The sequence below is a fragment of the Octopus bimaculoides genome, chromosome 6 (assembly GCF_001194135.2).
Source record: "Octopus bimaculoides isolate UCB-OBI-ISO-001 chromosome 6, ASM119413v2, whole genome shotgun sequence".
NCBI lineage: Eukaryota > Metazoa > Mollusca > Cephalopoda > Octopoda > Octopodidae > Octopus > Octopus bimaculoides.
In genome coordinates, this window is record NC_068986.1 from 44658311 (window position 1) to 44681652 (window position 23342).

Sequence of the window (23342 nt, forward strand, 5' to 3'; positions counted from 1 at the left end):
GTCAGGTGATAATATCTGCTTTCTAGCAAGTGAAATAATGACTTCTTGTAAGTAGTTGACATTTTAACCCTTTCGTTACCAACCCGGCTGGAACCGGCTCTGGCTCTGAGTACAAATGTCATATTTTCATAAGTTTTGAATTAAAATCTTCCACCAAACCTTAGTCAAAATTTATGTTCCTAACACTAGCTTAGTGATAACTAAGTTATTTTACTAAATTCTTTGTGATATTTAAAGGAATTGAAAGAAACACAGAGCATCTCAAAATAAATACAGTAACAAAAGGGTTAATCACATCCAAAATGCCTCTCAAACTAACTCTTATGAAATGAAATTATAAAATCAATAAATGAATGAAGCATGTTAAAGAATACTGTATTTTCAAGTATATAAGTTGATATAGCATATAGTGCAAACATGGTGTAAACATTCAAACATCATCACTATCTTTCCAAGTCCTGCTGCATTTCTCATGGAATTGTTTGTCCTTCAAAATCATCTTGGTGTATAAGTCAGCTTACCTTTTTTGACTGTAAATTTTGGTTGGAAAAATTTAACTTGTATGCTGGAAAATACGATATATTCACAAACTTTTGATTGGTTATATACATCTGAATTTATGTTCTACTAATGAAATTAGGATAATCATGGAATTTTAAAATTTGTAATTGTGATATTTTATGTCATCTTCATATGTATGTTTCTGTTTTCTTAAAACAATATATTTTTGTTATTAGAATTGATACTTTTGAGGTTGTTATCTTTCCTTTTATTTTCTCTTTTAATATAAATGTCCTTATAATATGTTTACCATAACTGCTTTGTGAATTGAGTATGGGTTAAGACGTATTAATACTCTTAGAAAAGACAAAAATGTTATAATTCCTATTTATTCTTCTAAATATTTGAAGTTTCAGGTCTAGCTGGAAGAAGCAACAAGAATCAGTTTTAGTGTAACTGTAATTGTGTACTATGACAGTGTTATGACCTGTTAAACCCAGACAAAGATTTTAGTAAAAGATATCTTAGTATGCATTATCTATAACTGCTTATAGTTACAACATTCCTTCACATATATTGTTACCATCACGAAGTTATATTTAATTATAGTAGATATTAACTGGAAATAGCATCGTTGAAATAATGTTATATGTAACATATATTATTAGGAAAGACAGCAAAAATGCTCAAAAGCTTGATTTTAATAACTGTAGTTCAAAAGATTATTAAAAAAAATGATTTTTGAGTTTTAATGAGATCATAATGGATATTTTTATTTCTTTTTCAGGTCTGAAACCAAACTTGGTGATTATCTTAGTAGTATACTCTGTAACCTTCAAACCATTAATAATCCAAGCAAGTAAAAACCAATATATTATTGAATATTGGACTAAAAAAGCTGAAAAACAAATGGAAATCAATACAAATATGCCAACACACTACAAACCCTATGAAATTAATTATATTAGGACAAATAAACTCTTAGATGAACAAAGTTTACAGAAAAAGTTAAAAAGTATATTAGATCTAAGAAAGCTTAGGCAAATTACTAATTTTAAATTTCAAAATTCATTTAATGAATCTGTGTTGTCATTGGAAGTATTTAGTGATAAACATAAGTTTCAGGAGATTCATATTGTATATATCAACCATCTTAGTGACTTAGTAACCATAAAACCAAATTTAACATTAATCAACAAAAATCACAAGTTTTTTAAAAAAAGGAAAATTAAAGTGATTCTGGTGCCCTTGGAAGAATTATATCATAGTAATAGCTCAAATTTTATTCTTGATATCATAAAGCAAAAGCATTTACATAATAATTCTAAAATTAGTAGCTTTTCTAATAGTAAAAAATTAAGGGTATTTTATTTTTTGCCAATTAAGGATAGAGTAGATGTTTTAAGTAATATGTTTCTCAACCAATTCTTTAAAATTTGTTTTCTTTTACATAATAACTTGGAAATCTGTGATAGGTATAACATTACAAAATTAGTGGAGCAAAATTCAGCTGTAAATATTAAAATATTGGTTATTATGGAAGATACTTTTATGAATATTTCAGAAATTGCATGGTACTTCCTTAAACCTCAAGGGATGAATGGTTTTGTAAATTATGTTTATTTAGTCAATTACAACTTTCTACTTAAAAAGACTAACGATAAAATAAATCATTTTGTAATTATTTGTAAGATTAAATCCCAAAACAGTACTTTTTCAACACTATTTGATGATAGACTTAAAGATGAAGTGGTATGCAAATATCTTAGTTCTCTGGGATCCTCTGTGATATTAATAGTAAACCATGCTAAAAGTAATACAGACTTCATTGATGAAAAATCTGTTGAACTTCTCCATAATTATATCCCTGAAATTAAAGTTTATGTATTAAAATCAAATATAATTCTCTATTTTAAAAGTCATTACCTGAAATATAGAATAATTTCTCAAGCCCAAAGTAACTACTCAACAAAAAAAGATGTAAATAGTAAATTCAGTTTAAAGAATTTTAAAAACAAAGGCATTTATGCACCAAAAACTGCAGTTTCTCAACTACCCTACATCCTTTCATCTAATTTATTTCATTTTGATATTCAAAACCATCGTCTATTTTTTGTTAAGTCTACAGCTTCCATAATTTTTACTCAATTACATTCTGGTGAAACAAGTACCCTGAATCCAAGTGTCAGTCTGTTTATGACAAAATCTGTGTTACAAATGCTCAACAACACAAATAACATAAAGTTATTTGGCAAAAATATAATACAAGTAAAGAATTACAAATTATTTACTTCTAGAATCAAACGAGACATTAGTTTTGGAAACAGAAAAAAGTTGCATTTAAAAAAGAATGATGATTCATCATACTTAAAAAAACGAAAAAAAATATTTAAAATCCAATCACCAAAGAAACTAGCCAAACAAAGAATAGTTTCAAACCAAAAATTAGAAGATGAAGCTGATAATGAGGAGTTTGAAACTAGGTGCTCACAAGAAAGAGAAAAAGAGGAGGGATCAGACGACAGTCCTAAAAAAATACCTGAAATATTTGATAAATTTAATTCAGATCAAAGAGATTATTATGAAGATGAGAAAGTTAAGCACAGGCGAAAAATACATTTTCCATGGAAAAGAAATAAATTACAGAAATTTGTAAATTCTAAAAAGAGAATTTCTAAAGTATTTGGCTCAAATAAAGTAAACAAAATAGAGTTATCTTTACAAAACACAGCAGTTAAAGGTGGAAATGGAGACAGCCAGTCAATTGCAATTTCTCTCGTTTGTATTCATGAGACCAATTTTATAAAATATGGAAATAACATACCTGTAACACTAAATTGCTCTTCTCCTGGCAAAGTTGCTCCTAAACCAGATGATGTAATTGTTTATTTGTATTGCACTCCAAAAATAAGTAGCAACAATAGCAGTGGGGATAAAGTAGATATAAACTTAAACTGTGTTCCTGGACTGAGTGCTACTTCTAATGGCTCACTCTTACCAGTGAATCTTCACTGTACTAGTGACCTTGATATTCCTTCATATAAAGACTTTCTTCATATATCTTTAAACTGTCTGCCTATTGTAAATTATAACCATTCTGTGGATGAAAAGTTCTCCCAAGGAATGGTAACTAGTAAAACAATTGAAATATTAATGACAGGAAATAAATCAGACCAATCAGAAAAACATCTGAGAAAACTCTCTGTATCTCTCAGATGTATAACACGCCGAGGCTTTGCAGTAGATGGGAAAACTATAGATGTTTATGTACATTGTATACCAGGTTATGTATCTAAAACTCCCCGTAAAAAGCTTGTTGCAAAATCAAAATTTTCAAGGAGACAAGGAAGGCAGAAATGTCCTTATCATAGGCTAAAAAAGGGGAAGAGGTTGTATATAAAGAGATATTCCTTGAAAGATAAAAGAAAAAGACTTTTGTTGATCGATAAAGCAAAGAAAAGGGGATCACAGTCAAGTGTAGGGCAGCCAAAACTGAAAAGCAGAAAAAAGTCCTTACTGAGAAGGAAAAAACAGAAATATTTAAAAAAACATTTCCCTACTAAACCTTGTAAAAAGCTTATGACTAAAATATTTACTACTCCAGCACCTGTTTCATCTACTACACTGAAAATGCTCAAAATACATCACACTTTATCTGTTTTATTAAAAAAAACTGTATTATTTAATACTGTGGCTACTGTCAATTTAAGGAGAACAGTAAGTAGCAGACTTTTTAATCAAGTGACAATAAGTCGGAAACTCCCAATATTTTCTATTCCACTGAAAGATACCATTCAAAAACAATGGCATAGTTCTACAGAATTGATCCCTTCAGTGAGATCAACACCACCTGTTTATGCTGAAAAATACAACACAACAGAAAGAGTATTAGGTATATTTAAGGAAGTCCTTACAACAAACAGACAAGAAGTGAAAACTAGCAACTTAAAATCATATAAAACATCACAAAATATAATACAACATTCACCATTCAGTTTTAATATCTCCAAAATAAATAGTACCAGCAAAAAATTGGAACTCATAAGATCAGAGAAATTATCTCCAATTAGAACACAATCTTACATGGTTACATCAAAAACATTACCAGTCATTCCACATAATATACCTACAAAAATTACATCTAATTTTAGTCTGGATATTGTAGAAGTCACTGATACATTTCTGTATCCAGAAAAAACAACTTTGATGATAACCAAAATAGTTAAATTAGGTGAAAGTATGAGATTATTTCCTAATATCTCCTATACAGAAGGAACAACATTCTCTAATTTGCATCTTAGGATCCAGTCTCAATTATATCAAAATAATCAAAGTAAAAGTATTCCTTCAAAAGATTTGAGTTCTTTAAAAAGTTATTATACTACTGTGAAAATATCTCTGTCAAAGCAGAAGCCCTATTCCAAAACTACCATGGATTCATCATTTATATTCAAAAAGTACTTGTTAGGACTACTTCAGACATTTAGAAGTATTGAGAATACATCAAAAGCCTCAAAAGTATATCAAACTACACCTACTTGGTGGGAGTTATTGAAACTAAATGAGTCTAAATCACTAGAAACATTAGTAAAACCAGTTGAGAAATTTGTAACAGTTGCTTTAGACCAAACCAAATCAGTTGATGATTTGTTTAAAAGCTTATCATTCATGTTAAATCAGTCATCAATATTCATGACAGATATTAACCAAACTACAGAACAAAGAGATGGTAGTAAAGTAAAAATATATGAAATGCTTTCAAAGTCAACAAAAAGAAAGTTATTTAGTGGGGAACAGATAACAACACAAGTAATTCTTCAATATACATTGTTTGAAAAAATAAAAACACATGTAAAATATCAGCTAACACCAAAATATTTTTATACATTTTTAACACCAACTTTCTTATCTGATCAGATAACTACACCAATTACCAGAGAGAAACTACATAAATCACACTTTATACCAACTGTATGGTTTATTGAGAAAAGTACATCTCAGTCTATATTTCTTAGTATAGGCAGTCCAAAGATTCCACTGTTGATGAGCACAACGCACATTCTAGATCAACTTAAACTACAGTTTTGGGACAAGATTTCTAGAAGAGTAACTGAGAAAATATCGACAAAAAAAGCAAGACAATTAATTAAGGAATTTACTTTATCAGATGTCTCACAGAGTTCTGACAAAGGTTTCACTTCAGGAGATACAGATTTACTATATATCAATGCAAGCAAGAAATTACTTTCTCCTGGATCAGCTCATATTAAGTATGTTCTTGGAGGAAATGTTGGTCAAGATGTAGGCTTGAACTATAACTTAAACACATATGAGATTTTTGTTCCTTGGTTAGATATAACAGAACCTATGGCACCATTAAATGAGTCTTTGATTACAGCAAAACATGGAAGATCAACTTCAGTAGAACGACTGAGACAAATTACCAAAAGTGAGGATGAATCAAAACAAATTGATTTAAAATCCAAAACTATTCATGATGATCCAAAAGTAATTTTGGCTTTGTCAGGAGCAGAATTTGACAAGAAAAGTTTAAACAAGCCAATATTACCTGCCCATTCTCTACCAGAAGAAATTGCAACCCCTATTTTATTCCAATCCAATGTACAGTATTTTGACCAAGAAGTTACTTTTATAAATCTGACATATACTTATGACAAGGAAATATATGAAGCAAGAGAAACAGGCTCAGTAAAAGAAATGTCAGTCCCGTTTACTACTTTTCAAGAAGGGATATCAATTGTGCCTCCTGAAAGCAGAGATTACATTGACTCTGGTGTTGATACAACAGAGTTGGAATTTATCACACAACAAATGATGCTAAAACATAAAACTGAAGTAGAGGATAAAAGTGGATTTGAAATTTTGAAAATTCCAAGAATTAGTGAAGAAAAATCAAGTGATCTTTTCAGTTCTACAACAATAACATTTGAGAAAACTCTGACTTTACTTACAAGAAATTTGTCAACTAAATTATTAAAATATGTAAGGACTGGAAGATTAACAGAAATTATCATTCAACATAAAGATGTGACAGAAGCAACCATTTCAAGAAATACAACACATGTGCTTCTTTTAGAGGAATTACATACTTATTCTTTTGCAACAACAATCTCACTGTTCAGAAGTAGTATAACTGCTGTTGCTAAGAAAGTTGTGACAGTTCCCCAAATACATATAGGTGGATCAGTTTCTACTAGTTATGTTATTGTTGATAGGGATAACATCGTAGTTCCACAAGTATATACAAGTGGATCAATTTTTTCTGAGGATTTTATTGTTACTATGGATGAAGTTCTACAAGCACATTCAGATCAATCATTTGTTGCTAGGGACATCACAATTTCACAAATACACATAAAAGTATCAACTACTCAAAAGAAAGCAGTTGATATTAGGGAGACTGTTACAGTTCCACAAATACACATAGATAACATTCTTGGTTCTGGGAGTGTTGTTACTTGGGAGACTGTTACAGATCCGCAAATACATACAGAAGATTCTCTTTTTACTAAAGACGTTGTTACTAGAGATATGATCACATCTCAACAAATACATACAAATGGATTCACTGTTTCCAAAACTATTGTCGTTGCCAGTAATGTGTCCAAAGTTCCACAAATACACACAGTTGGCTCCTTTGTTTTTAAGGACAGCTTTCCTAGAGATATTGCTTCAGTTTCATCAAAAAGTATTGCTGAATCAAGTATCACTAAGTTTTTACTTATTGATCTACAACTAAGCAGAACAAAACCAGAGATTACCCTAGATGTTAGTACAACTCTGAAATATGATAGTAAGGATTCAGTTTTTGTTACTGATGCAGGCGCATTTCCCAAAATTTTAGAAAGATTAGCTATTAATGTTACACTGATGGAAAAGGATGTAGATAGTTTGATTTTTAAAGATTTTGTCACAGCTACACAATTACTGAGAAATGGATCAATTATTACTAAAGATTTAGTAATTGCTGGTTATGTATCTATTACTACAAAGAAAGTTATTACAGTACAAGTTGATTTAAATGGATCATTTATTACTAAAGATGCATATACAGTTCCAAATATTGATATTGCCAGATTAGATATCCCAATTGATGAAGCTACTCCAACAAGAATTACTAGTGATGGATATATTGTTGCTACTAACATTACATCTGTTCAACAAATTAACATTGATGGGATGATTATAGCCAAGGATTTTGTTACTATTCCACGAATTGATCTTGTTGGTACTAGTGTCATTGTTACAGTTCTAAAACCAGAGAAATCATTTAATATTATGGATACAGTTACTGTTTTACTAAGCAATACAGAGGGACTAAGTACTACTGTAGATGCTGTGGTGAAGATTGGTCAAGATGAATTGGCTATTGCTATACATACTGTCCAGTATCCACAAGTAGATGTATACACTTCATTTCATACTAGAATACCTGTTACCTTTAAACAAACTGATATGGCTGTTACTAAATCAGGAAGAGTAAAAGATGAGTTTCTTGTTGCTAAATATATTGTTTCAGACCCACAAATTTATGGATCAGACATTGTTAGTGATGCTGTTGTAACTAGTTCTGTTGTTATAGTTTCACACAGATACTTTGGTGGATCAACTGTAGTTCAGGACAGTGTTAAACCAGCAGAAATTGACATGTATAAATCATTTGTAACCAAGGTTTCTTATAGCATGCATATTGATCAATTGGAAGATGCTTACATTACTAGAGATAAATCATCCATAGATAGATATATTTCTGTTGTTTGGTATCCTGTTATAACGATTTCTAAGGATGGTGTTACTGTTCCACATATAGCTGGGCCAGTTCAACAAAGTACATCACTTGCAACTAGAGATCCTGCCTTTGTTTTGGAAGTAGTTAGTGGCAGATCATTTAATCCCAGATATACTGTCAAAGTACCTCATGTCGATACTGATGGATCAATTAGTTTTAGAGATTTTGTTAATGTTTCACAAGTTGTTATTGAAGAATCTACATCAGTTGCTATGGGTACATCTGTAGTTTTGCCAAGTAACACAAATAAATCAATGATTACTACAATTTTCATTAAAGTTACAAAAAAGGATATATCTACTAATACTAAAATAACTGTTAAAATTCCACAAATAGACAGGGAAGAACCAGTTTTTGGTAGGGATGTTGCTGATGATGTTAGGAAGATTATTAGTGTTCTACGGCCTGATGTAACTGTAAAATCAGTTGTTATTATGAGTGCAGTTACAGTTCCACAAGTAGACAGAGATGGATTGGTTATTAAAAAGGAAAAAACTGGGACAGATCCCCAAGGATATATAACAGCAATGAAACCACTAACCTATTTTCAGTCGCCATTAACTTTTCGGAAACAGAAAACAATTACAATATATTTACCATGGCATAAGGCTTTTACTTCAAAATTTATAACTGAGCAGTCTACAACACAAACTAGACTAGATGATATTTGGTGGAAAAGAACACAAATATTGGCTGATAAAGGTACTGATAAAAGAATAACTGCTACAGTTATGAGAATAATGGATATACAAACATTAGAAACTCCTCTCCAATTAGGAACTGTCAAAACTTTAATGTTTAGAGTTGGTAAAGATTTTTTAAATGCTTTATCAACATTCACTACAGAAAGAGAAAGCTGGAAGTTAACTTGGAAATACAATGTGACAACGTTACTAGATATAGTAGTTTCATACCCTACATTTTTCTTAACAGTATCACCTACACTGTTAATTTCCTCCACAAATATAAAAACAGATATTGATAAAAGCAAGCCAACAGTTATTCCCATTCAGTCAACAAGTCCAACTAAGTTGTTTGGTGCAACTATGAATGAAATCATTCAGCTAACAGCAAAAGAACTTTCAGAAGTGGATACTGTTACTTCTCTGACTATACTAAATGAAATGATTAGTAGCACTCTTACAGAAGATATATTTGTTTTTTCTGAAACATCAGAAACAACAACAGAGACCACTGATCCTTTTTATTCAATGCTGGAGATATCTGGTTATGAAATGCTTCATAAAAAAAAGTTATCTGAACATTTTAAGCAGATGTCTCAGTTAACCGACAGAGATATGGAAATCTTAACACCAATGTCTTTATTGGCTCCAGGATATCATTCTGCAGACCATCTGAGCTCAGATTTCAGTTCTACCCAACAAAGATATTTGACAAGTATTGTTATCTCTCCCATTGAAGAATATTTTAGAAAAACACCAGAAACTACACAGTTATCAAAAACCTTTTTTACAAGAAAGGAAAAACATGTGTCTCAAACTGATTTTATACCTAGTTTTAGGATGCCATCAGTTACTATAGAGACTATAAAGTCAAGAAAATTTGATGGAGTACATAAAATTAAATCTAAAATTATAGATATTACTACATTTAATACCATTGATATCACCCATGGAAGATTACAGGGAAACAAAAGCAGATACGGGGAAGGATTAATTCTTTCTACTTACACATCACAAAGTGTAAGTCAACATTCTGAAGCTCTTTTTATAGGTAAACATGATAATATGAGTGGATTTACTGAGAATTTAGTTCCAACAGTCAGCTCATTTGATGGGAATAGATACCTGCACAGGCTTGTTCCTTCAAAAAGCAGTTCACAAAATGGGTTAATTTCTTCTTTGAGTTTGGAAATATCAAATCTAACTAAATTCAGTCTTTCAACAACTGAAAAGAAATACAAATTAGACCCAACAGAATTATATGAAGAGCATGGCCTTGGGGGAACAACAGATGTAACATTTATATTGGAAAATACACTGTTGTTTTTACCATTTGCAAGCCCACCAGTACTGAGTGAATTTATGAGTGAAACCTTAACTTCAGAAACTTCAACAGATGAAGGAGATACAGTATCATCTTCCTTACCAAAAAGTACATCAACCCAAACATTATGGAAACCTGATGCATTTCAAAAAACTTCTGATAAGCCAAAATATGACAAAGAGGATAAAATTACACCAAGAACATTACATACTGAAAATCAGTCTAAAATATATTTTCCATTCTTAAAATTACACAGCCAAGAAACTAGTTTTAAAACTAAAACCTTCTCAGAAGTACAGTCAAGTCCCTTGTATCAAAAACTAAAACTTGAATTACAAACTGAACCATACATGCATGATTTCTCAACTAAATTTGATAAATACAGAAGAAGTTTAATAAGTCAGCAAAAAGTGAAGTCATCCACAGATATAATGCAATCAAAACCCATTAAGTGGCTAGATAGAACAACTGATGGTATTACAAAGAGTTTGGTTAGAAGTGAAGTAAAAGCAATGTTGGATCATACAAAACCAACAAGAAGGCATTTTAAGAAAAGAGATATAAGTGAAACTTTTTATCCATATCAAACAAGCACACCAGGCGAGTTTATTGATATTGTTGATTTTTATGATAGTGACACCGTAAAAAAATTAAAAGTTATAGGTTATGTGACAAAAGAACATGGAATTATAATTAAAAATGCTTCTTTTCTTCATACTATAACACCTAAAATATCTTCACATAAAGAAAATATTTCAAGCAGTTCTCTTTTAACCCTACCATCATATGAAAGCAATTACGGAGAATTGAAGTTTAGTAAACATGGTAGAAGTGATTTGGGTGAAATATTTACTGAACAATCAAAAATGCCACAAAATGTATCTAAACCAACATCGAAATTATTCGAGTTGTTTGAAACTAAACTTGGGACATGGCAACCACTTCTAGTTACCCAAACACCATTGATCTCTGAATTCAAATCTCAGCATCAACTAAAAGAATATACAAAGGGAAAGATATTACATTCTTTGACTACACTTGCCAGATCTACAAATATGACTAAAACTACTGCATCAAAAGATGAAACATGGGTTTCTTTTAAAAAGGAAAGAGGAGAAATGACACCCGCTTCATCAATTTATTTATTAATAAATGGCAGTTTAGCCATAGAAGCAAAGACAAAGAAGCCAATAGCAACAAAAGAACCAATGACAAGAACTACCAGTCGTAAAATGAGCAGTGAAATTACTTTAAGCATTAGGACAAACATTTCTCATTTATCAACACAACACACTAAGACAATCCTAGATAAAATAACATTTGATTTATTGGAAAAACTTCATACAACTTTATTTACTCTAGCTGTTGTTTCAAACGGCACATCAAAGGGGTCTTTTATTATTACACCAGCTAGCAATGACATGCAGTCACTTTTAGCTACACCAGAAACAATATACCAAACATCATTTGAAATGTTTTTATTTAACAAAACTTCAAATGAAAGTAAAGTTTTCACAACGATGATGCCTAAAATTAGACATAATATGTTTCAATTAAATGTACTGAATACAACTATGTTGACTACTGCTCAAAAGATATCACAGGTAAGTAAATTATTGCACATAATTAAACAAGCTGTGATAACTAATGCAACATTTGAATTAGTAGAAGTATCAAGTACAGTATTCCCAAATATAACAAGTATCACTGCATCTGAAGTAAAATTGTCTGCAACTACAGATAGAGTGATTCATGTGAAAGGATTAACAATTACAGTACAACAGATGTATGATGCAACAACAGAATTACCTGAAATGGCTTTGGTTGTTCTCCATATTTCAGAATATTTTGATTCCTTATTAGCTACAAGTACCAGTGCATTATTTGATAGAAATCTAGATGTGTTCAAAATGAAAAATGAAAGTAATTTGAAACAATTCCTTCAACTTAGTAGCAATCAATTAAATATACACATGAAAGAGACAACGAAAACATTTCATATTGGTATAATCGAAACAACAAAATCTCAAAGCAAAGCAACAGAACTGCCTATGTCTGAAATTCAGCAGAAAATTAGTGAAGTTGCTACAAGAATACTACCAACTGAGGTAAGTGAGAAAATAGATACAGCATTATTAGATGTAGCTGTTTTGCAGGGCACAGCCAAAACACAAATGGCAGTTACAATTCACTTTGAGATATTACACTTTGATAGTGATCATAATATTTCAGCATTGGTTTTGGAAAATAAAAACATATCTGAGGCTGTTTTGCTTTCTTTCAAAGAAAACAGCACTCTAGCAAAACAGCCGTTTATTACTGTAGATATTTGGTTTAATAATAAGACTATAAATGAACTGCAATATGACCAAACTGAAAATTACGGGATTACATGGATACAGCAATCTTTAACCCCTAAAGTACCCATTAAATTCATGACAGAGAGAAGAGTACAAATAACATCACATGATCACTTAACACAAACCTGGAAATTAAGTGAAGCAGTTAAACAAACCAATGAGGAAGCAATAACAACAAGAATCCTACTTACTAAAACTACATCTCTAGAAATAGCAACGAAATCTAAGTCCCAGGAATCACTAAATGAAACAACTGGAAGTATGTTCTTGTTTAGTAGGGCCCCAGAGAGTTCTTTAGCAACACAGTTAACCCCAGAAATGGAAAGTAAGGTTAAAAAAGCAACCAAATCTAGAATAGAAGTTGAAAGAAAATCCTTAGATAGAAAGACTATCAGTAAAACTGAAATATCATTGATTTACATTACAGAGAGTATAACTGTATCAACAGTAGAACAGAAGCAAGTTTTACCAAAACCATTGATACAAATTAATGAGTCAAGTACTGTTATAATAAAAAGTGAAGAAAATGCTTATAGTACAGGAAATGTTAGCAATATGCTGCATGTAACCAAGCCATCAGTAGTAATGTTTAAAACCATCAAAACGAAAGCTTTGGCTGACATTGATGTTTATAGGACTGAATTAATAACTATAAAAAGTATGCCTAAATTTTTGCCTTTCTACCTTGAAGGGGATATTACAACACCAAAGATTCTAATAATCACGATAATATCTAAAAGTGTGATTCCATCTCAGAGCAAAAAAGTTGTTGAACCATCATTGTCAATTATCCAAATAACATTTGGAACATCAAGTTACGGTAGCATGAGTCAAACTAAGTCTCCATCAGTTTACTTAAACAAGTCTATACAGACCATCGCAACATATTTAGGTGTAGATATCAGAAAGACATTGACAAACACTCAGATAAATGAATTTGTATGGCCATTAACATCTAAAATAATCCTGGACTCACAGATATTCAGAACACCATTAAGAGAAATTGTAACAGTGACTACTGAAACATCAAAAATGCTAATAGTCAGTAACATGACTCATTTATTAACCAAAGCTATACCTGAATTTTTGTCAAAGCACAATACAGAAATCAAAACAACATATTTAATTGGTGACTCAGTAAATTTAACTGAATTACCCACCAAATTCATGTGGGATGTATTACTATACAACGTAGGATCACCTAAAATGATTCAGTCACATAGACCAAGACATATTTATCAAATGTCAAATACAAACAATGAAACACTAATTCTAGTCCCAACCGTTGCTAATGAAAGGTTCATAAGAAAATCTCTAGATTTTGATCAGAATACAAGTTTGTCTTTTCATATTTCAGAATCTTTGACTTTAGAATCCATTACAAAGAAATCCATAACAGAAAGTACAATCTTTGCCCAAAAAGAATCATTAAAAACTACATTGGACTTAGCAGATAAATCGATCGAGACTGAAAGAGTGATTTTTAACATTACAATGCATATCACCCCTGATATTCCTCTTATTTTAGTGACCTCTGTAATGAAGCCACTTAGCAGTCAATATGGCTTGGAAAAATCATTTGTGTCAAGATATAAATGGGAACAATATTATATGTATAAGGTAGATAAAACAACCTTCCATTTACAGTACTTCCAACCCTTTGCAAATACATCATTAAAACTAACTCTTTTGAGCACACCCAAGATAGAGTATGATTCTAGTCCACAACTAAACTTATCAGATGTTAAAATTCAGATTACAACTTTACCTTTTATACCAACACAGAAAATACTCGCACCTAACACTGGTTATGATACCAAGCTTTTTAACTTTACATTTCTCCTGCAGCCTATAAAAACTAAAACTAAGATAGATCTTAAACATCTTTTCTCAAATCGGACATTTATGACAGACTTGATTAGTTTAGTCCCTTCAAAGATGTCAATTCTAAATACATCAATAGATTCCTGGCAGAAAGGCATTTCTATGACTGTTATGCCAAAACTAAACTTTTCTTCATTAGTTTCACCAAAAACTTATTTTAAGCAAGTAACAAAAAGAATGAGGAGAATACCATATGTGTCAGTAATAACTGTTACAAAAAGAACTAACTCTGAACAAATGGCTTCTGTGTTAGAAATGCAGACTCCAATGAAAATATGGACATTAAGAGAAGTAACAAGACAATGGCAAAGAACTGCAAGTTTCTCTGAAATGTATGGGTTAAATTTATATCTTTATACTACAAAATTAAGTCAGACTTCTCTTCATGGATTTTCGGTTTCTCTAACTCCTCTCAAGTTATTTCCTATTACCTCTCAATCCAATGCTCCTTCTCTCCCAACAATCATTACTCTGTCTCCTGTCACTGCTACTCCCTCATATATAGTTACATTTGAACTGAAATTAAAGCAAAGAGAAAAAACCTCAAGTTTGCCAATAATCCAATCAACTACTGATGTTACATTTTATAATCAACCCATCTCAAAAACAGAAAAAACATTAACAAGTGTGAAGCCAACTTACAGTGAATCCTATGATATAGTATCCTACTTCAGTAATGTTAAATTAATTCCGTTCTTCTATGTGGGAGACATCATGTCAACAAATATGGTGTCAATGCAGCTAAGTAATAGAACTGATAGTAGACTTCCAAAATTAAACTTTACATTAGACAAAGAAATAGCATCTACAACTATGGAATTTATTGAAACAATTATAGACCCAAGTGATGAAAAGGTTTTAAAAATTTCATCTTCAACACCTATTAAATTGATCATATCAAGACAAACTTTTCTGACTAATCCTAGTCAACTTTCCATTACACCTATTACTGATTCTAGCTTTTATTACAGATCAATCCAACCTTCAACTATAACATATTTACACCAAATCACAATGACAACTGGCTTGATGAATGCTTCTATAACAGCATTTTCTCACTGGACAAGTGAACAGAAATTAGGAAAAGCTTTTATATCTACATATATGTACAAATTAGAAGAAAAATCTACTTCAAAAAGTTTGCATTTTGTATTTCCAGTTGGTAAAGAGGTTACTACTGTTTTATCAGGATTTAGTTTTGATGACAGATTAATAAATAAGACAAACAATATTTCACACATAAAGTATTTATTTTCAAAACCTGTGGTAGTTGATAATAATCTACTATATACACCATCATTTCAAAAGTTATTAGAAAATAGAACATTATTGGTAACAGTCAGACAAGAAATATCTGTAGTTAGTCAGCCAAAGGTGTTTTCTCCTCAAGAAACATCTAAAGGATTTCTGTTTGCTGTATCATCATTTCAAAATCTATCAGAAAATACATCACCATCTCAATATCTATCAGAAAGCATCAAGCTCTTCACTAAACCACAAATTCTTAAAACACCTGAAGATATTCTGTTGACCTCAGCTTCATTCCAACAGGTATCAGAAGACATTAGCTTACAAATAAGATCATCGTTCATTGAAACATCCAAAGATATCTTGTTCACAACAGATCTATCCCAGGGGATATCAGAAAGAACCAGCCTACTAGTTGGAACACCTTCTCAAAAAATGTATAAAGATATTTTAGTAACAACATGCCCAATTCAAAAAATACTTGAAGAAAGAACAATCTATTCTGAAACGAGGCATTTACTCCAGACACATCAACTTTCATTCGATGTTACAACCAAACAAGTACTAGAAGAAAATCTTGACTCTATTTCATCAAAACCATATAGTTTTGGAAAATATGTAATGCCAGCCTGGATGCATTTTACCACCACATCAGCTTGGAAATTGGGAGAGGTTTCAAAACTGAAAAACCAAACTGACAAACCGGTCACCAGTGGTTTATTCAGAGTAACCAGAAGTCACTTTATCAAAGAAGAGCAGTCTATTACAGAAAATACTGAAACTGAATGGTATAAATTGCTAGAAGTTTCTACACTAAAACTAATTTACAAATTACCAAAAACTAAAAAAGCAACTCGATTATTGATTTCATTTATAGCTTATTCTAACACCTATTTTGACAGTATGATTACTTTTATTACAACTCAAACTACAGTTTCATCAAAAGTATTTTCTCCAATTGAAGAAAGTGAGTTAAAAATCAAATCAGTATCACATCACACGGTTACACAATCATTTCAAAAGTTTGAATATGGTTTAATATCTAAAGATCACAGGCATAAAGTAAATACAATATTTATATTAGATTATTATGATTTTTCAACAAGCCGATACTTTACAACAGACTCCTCTGATACTTTACCATTTAAAACAGTTCAATATTTTAAAGAGTCAAGCAGTGAAATTTCGTTCTTCCCACACTTACTTTATAATATAACTTCTTTGTTATCTAGATATCCTAATCAAACTAATGCTTCTCTTTCATCTGCCCAATTGATCAAAAGTACTGATGCTACTTTTGCATTTAGTCAAATCTCTAAAATAAAAGTAATAGGTCCAACTACTGAAACTAATGCTAGTCAAATTAGTAAACTTCCTTTCAGTACACTAGTTTCTTCAAAACCAAGTGCTATTACTACTGAAAGTACAAGCAACTATTTATTAATCAAACCAATATTTAGTGTAGAACCAAAATATCCAAATTTAACAATCAAGTATGAAACAAGTAGAAATGTATCTGAAACTTTTGCTGACATTAATGAAAGAAGTATTTTGACAACAGATGTACAATTCCTGACATTTCCTGAAACCAAAGTGGTAAAGAGAACAAGTACTGATTATGTAATTTGGCTTTTAGATGATACTTCTGAGAAAGTCACACACTATACTTACAAGGAAATTACTAGCTTCCATAAAACAGGGAAAACATTTTATATTTCAGACAAAATTTATTCAGAATCATTACTTCAAACCTCTTCTGAAGTAATTGGTTACATTTTGGTAACAAGCCAAGCATTTCAAGAATCTTCTTTGTTTAGAGAAAGTTTTCAAAGAAAAATAAAATTCACTCAAAAGTCTGATTTTATTAAACAGGTTCAATTGAAGTCAATTTCAGTTACTGTGCCTTTCAGCCATAAGGATTATTTTGCCTTACTTCCATCTAGCTCAAGAGCAAAAACTGCTACTGAGGAAATTTACACATATAGACTTAATTTGGAGGACACTTCAATTTCAAAAAGGCCTCAACACTTATTATCCACTAAAATTAAAACAAGTAAATTTTCTTTAAGTAGTTTTACTATAATGTTTGATGCATTTGAAGATAAAAGAGACCACACTATCTCACCTCATATTTTTATGTCAACTTTACCTTTTGTAGTCACTTTAGATTATAGCAAAGATGATGCTTTTGCAAAACTGAAAAGGCTTTCTCAAGTCCCAAGTTCATCAAATATTACTAAATTGATTGTAACTATACTTCCTCCTAAAGGAAGACAAGAATTTTTATCAGAACTTGATAAAATAAGCATTAGCACAGGCTCAGAGCAAACTGCTATAGTAACAGAAATGGAAGTTGATTATGAAACTCATGAAAAAAATGCTACAACATACCAAGAAAATTCTGAAATATTTACATTCACAAGCAAAATAAAGACTAGAGTAGCCAATGAAAGTAGCATAAAGAGTGACATTTTAACTGAATCAACACCTAGAAGCATCATAAAACATTCTTTAGAACATAAACTAGTTTCAGAAGAAACACTAAGTTATACAACAATTCGAAATGTAACTGACATAATAACAGTATTGCAAGTTACTGACATTGTTACTCAATTTGAAATATCAACATTAGCAACCACATTATATAGACCCATGGTAGCTTTAGTAAGTGATGTCAAATCAACAACTGACTCTTTCATTATTACATCAATAATTTTTTTCACATCAACAGAAAGCATGTTACTAGATTTTGCTTCAAGTTCTAAAGCATTAATGCATGAACAGAAATTACTTCAAAATAAAGGTTTGCAAAGCAAATATTATACTACATATTCAACAAAAGGATTTACAGATTTCACATCAACTTTGCAGGAAAATCTTACATCCATGCTCACAGATTCAGTACAATTACCTGCTTTTGTAATTGGATTGTATTCAACAGATATGAAGACATTAATTTTTATTAACACTACTTCAAACACTACCGAATATGTTACCAGAACCTCCAAAACAACCATTGAGGAACAAAGTGATAGTAAAGTAATAAAGTATACTGCTATACCAGTTGAATTAGATAAACGTAAATTAATATATTTGAAAGAAGTCATAGAGCAGAAATCTACCCCTGTGATCTTTACACCAATATCTATGAAAATATATACATTATCTAAAATTATTTCAGAGGAAGTAACTCAAATAACATTCATCACTCTATCTACATACCCTGAAACAATAACAGAAACATTCTTCACAAATATATATAATGTCAGACATATTTTGAAAAACATTACAAGGAAAACAGTTTCCCATATATTGAAAAAATCACTTCATACAAAAATTGCTCCTGCTGGTCCAATAGATAGTTTGAATAAATCTGTAATGATATCAAAGGATTTAAGCACAACTTTTTTTGTTAAGATTGAAACCATAACCTTTCCTACAAAGGAATTCAGTATTTCTCTTCAGTACTCTGATTTGAAGGAAGATATAAGTACCTATGTGCCTAGTCCTGTTGTTGCAATATCTACTGAAAATATTTTGGTAACAGGTAAAATGAAACCTTTAATATATCTAAATGTGTCAGATACGAAATATTTTTCAAAATACAACATTAGTTTTAAACCTAAAGCACAAGTAATCAGCACTGAACTTAGTCTCACAATGATTATCAAAAACACAACTGGTGATACGACAATTACAAAAAGAGCAAAAAAGATAAGCAAGAAATTTAGTGAGCTGGAACCAACTTTAAGAACAGTTATTCCAGTAGATATGATATATACTAATCAAACAAATTTAACCATCCCTCAAAGTGCTACTACTAATTTGGATTTTTATTTGGAAACATTTGCTGTTGTCAAAGATATAATAAAATCAACAACTAAGGAAGATATAAATATGCTTGACATAATAACTACTCTGGCATTCATTAATCAAATTTCAGAAGAAACTATTTCTGAGAAGCCAGCAATAAGTGTTTCAAATATAGCTTTCTTAAAAGAAACAATTACATCCAGAGCTTATGAAGATAATGTTACTGGCATAAAATATATATGGCAATTTGGAATTAGGTATTTTACAAGCTTACCTTATTCTAAAAATGACTACTTTAATATAACACATACCCAAGAAAAAATGTCTGAATTATATATAACAGCAACAACAACAACATCAACTACACCAGTATTTATCATTAAAAATATTTCTATTTCAAAAGATTTTCATCAAGAAAAATCATTTTTGACAATAACAATAAAGTTACCTATTTGGATGAAATCTCATGAGGAAGGAACTAAAAAGAGTAGCAAAGATATTTCTGAAATGCAAACAACATTTTCTGATAGCAAAATCCTCATAGATGCACCTGCTGGAAGCCTGTACATAGGTGCTGATGTGTATACGAGTGAAGTAACCAGTAAGCCAATTACTCATGGTTACATGAATATGACACATAATATTTCAAGTAACGTGTTAACAAAGCTAGATGTTATACCACATCTAAGCAAGAGAGTAAGTATGCTTATTACTAATTTTTATGATGAGATTCATCAACAGACTATTCAGAGTCCAAATGTAACCAGTAAGAAAAAGATCATTGAAGAATCATCCAAGATTTTGCCAAAGCAATCTGCAAGACATACTGGATTTTACTCTACTGTCTTTAGCAAAAAATTCTCTACTCTGATATCTTCATCATATCATTTTTATATAGTTACCACTACCAGCATTAAAAGGAAATATTTTGTGGGATATACTGTAAGTCCATTTAAATTAGATGACAGTTATTCAACTTTAAAAAGTAGCTATTTCCTATCTTGGAAAGATGTTCAGTCAACAGTTAGGTTAGCTATATCAAATATTACTGCTAATACTAGTGACACATCAAGTGAAAAAGCTGAAATAATAATACATGGATTAAGATCTGGCACAATTTTTCCTCTAGAAAAATTAACTAAGAAGCCTGTCTTCTATACAAGTTACAAGAATGATTCTCAATTAAGTAAAATCGTGGACACTATGCTACAAGATACAATTACTGAAATTATAACACCAAGTTTTATTTTGAGGAAAATATATACAGAAATCTTGTCATTTAAGAAACAAATTACTGGAAGTCCATTAACATACTTTTATAGACAAGATGACAGTTACAACCAAATAATAAGTACACATGAGGTAATAACTGACAGATTTCAAACTAAATTTGCCACACCTAAAACTGAGCCTCAGCTTAGTTTTGTTGCTATAAAGAGTACATGTTGTGACTTATATGAAGTCATATATCCTAAGAGCAAAGATGTAACAATACCAAATATATCCTTTAACATATCTTTTGCTACTTTGCTTTTTAACCAAAGCATTTATATGCTGGGTAGTTACACAGCAGCTATTTTTGATAAAGTAACTATAATTCCATACTCCAAAGATATTATTATAGAAACAACTGAGAATACATGGGGTAGAGTTCATATACTTCATATACCATTAACAACTGATATGGTATTTGGTATCAACGTTATAAATGTATCTGACATTGGCATTTATGAAAGCAATGATACAGTACAAACATTGCAAAAACCAACAGAAACATCAATTGACATTATTGATACTACTGATAATGTAGTTAAATATTTTAAGGAAACAGAGACATCTAAAATAATTATAGCCACATCCCAAATAAAAACTGATATCAGAATGAAAACTACTGAAGCTGATAAAATGGCTTCATCTACAGTAAGCAGTCTAATATCAATGTTGTATCTAAAAGCTAAGACCAAGTTAATTTCTACTTTTCATACATTAAAAGATTCACCTGGAGTATCATATAAAACAAGCCTTGAAGTAATTTCAAAGAAAAATGACACAGAAACAGTAATGACAACATATTTTATTGTTCCTCATATGGAAGATAAAAACTATAGTAATCTGATGATATTTGGTATGACACCAATTTTAGAAAGTAAAATCATTCTTAAAAACAAAACAGAAATAATGCTAAGTTCATTCCCTGAAACATTAGAAACCTCCTTATTGCATTCTGGATCACCTGAAATATCAACTGATCATTTTAAATCACAAGAAAAATTTTTATTCTCTACTTTTGAAAAAAAAGTGATACCTGTTACCCATAGAACCACCACCACAAAAATCAATGTAGATAAATTACCATTAATAGAAACTATCTTTCCGAGCTTGCAAACAGTTAGTATCAGAAAAAACCACACTGTTTCAATACCAGTCATCACTTCCACAAGAAGTTTTAAAAAATCATCTCAAAAGGAATATAAAAAGGATGGGCTAAGTTATCCATTTAAACTTAAATCAGAGACAATGAAGGAAACATATACAAAGGTAAGAGATAAGACAACAATGCCAAACCAAACCATGGAACAAATTGCCATAAAGAATATTCTGCATTTAAATACAGAACAAAACATGTTTGATTCCTTATTAATAAACACTCTACTTATACCAACACTTGTCATTGCAAAAGAAAACACTTCTTCCTTTCAGAATCAGACACAGAGAGATTCTGGGTTTCATACTAGTAGAAAGATTCATGATCCTTTTATCCCATTCACTACAAGAGAAACTTGTAAATATACAAGAAAAGAGTTAATATCTACTTTACATCAAGCAGTTGTATCAAGAAGACAATCTTATAGAAGTTTCCTTCAGAGTAAAACAGAGCTGTATGCATTGTCAACAGAATTTACACCCTCTGTTTTACAATTTACATTAAAAATAACAGAAGAGGAGTATTTTAAAGAACAGCATGTTATTATTACAGTACCACATACTATCACAACAGTATCATATACAACTACTAAATTGCCGCACACTACAGTGAATCCATATATTACTTTTACTGCAGCGCACATTATCCTGATAGAATCATATACAACCACCACATCTTATACTACCACTGAGATGTTATACTCAACCACCACAATTCTACAGACTCCTACTCCAATTCCATATACAACCGCTACAATTCCTAATGATACATCTACATTGCCACTTGGAATCAGTATTTTCTCAAATTCTACAACTGCCTCAACATATACTACAGCTGTACTACAAAAACATGATTCTGTATTATCACATTTCCTCAATGAAACAGCATATACAGCCACTGAGAGTATAAATAGCACAATAACTCTGTATATCAGAACTGAAATAATTGACAAGACAATTTTAATATTGCATAACATAACTGTAACACCACTTAACACAACAGTAACACCATATAACATAACTGTGACAGCACATAAAATAACTGTAACACCACTTAATACAACTGTTATACCACATGACACAACAACGACACATAACATAACTATAGTATCACATAACACAACTGTTAGACCAGATTACAAGACTATAACACCACTTAACACGACTGTAACATCACTTAACACAACTGTAACACCAGGTAACACAACTGTAACACCACATAACACAACGGTGACACATAACATAACTGTAACCCTATATAACATAACTGTTACACCATATGACACAACTGTAGC

The 23342-nt window shown here is 30.8% G+C and overlaps 1 long non-coding RNA gene across 1 annotated transcript in view; it reads right to left on the reverse strand.

Moving 5' to 3' along the window:
* Positions 1–426: 426 nt before the first annotated feature.
* Positions 427–23342, reverse strand: part of LOC128248037 (uncharacterized) — a 27909-nt gene continuing 4993 nt past the window's right edge. The window contains exons 2-3 of the long non-coding RNA XR_008264309.1: positions 12128–12213; positions 427–565 (exon numbers count right to left, since the gene is read on the reverse strand). This is a non-coding gene — a long non-coding RNA (uncharacterized LOC128248037). The remainder of the gene's footprint in view (positions 566–12127; positions 12214–23342) is intronic.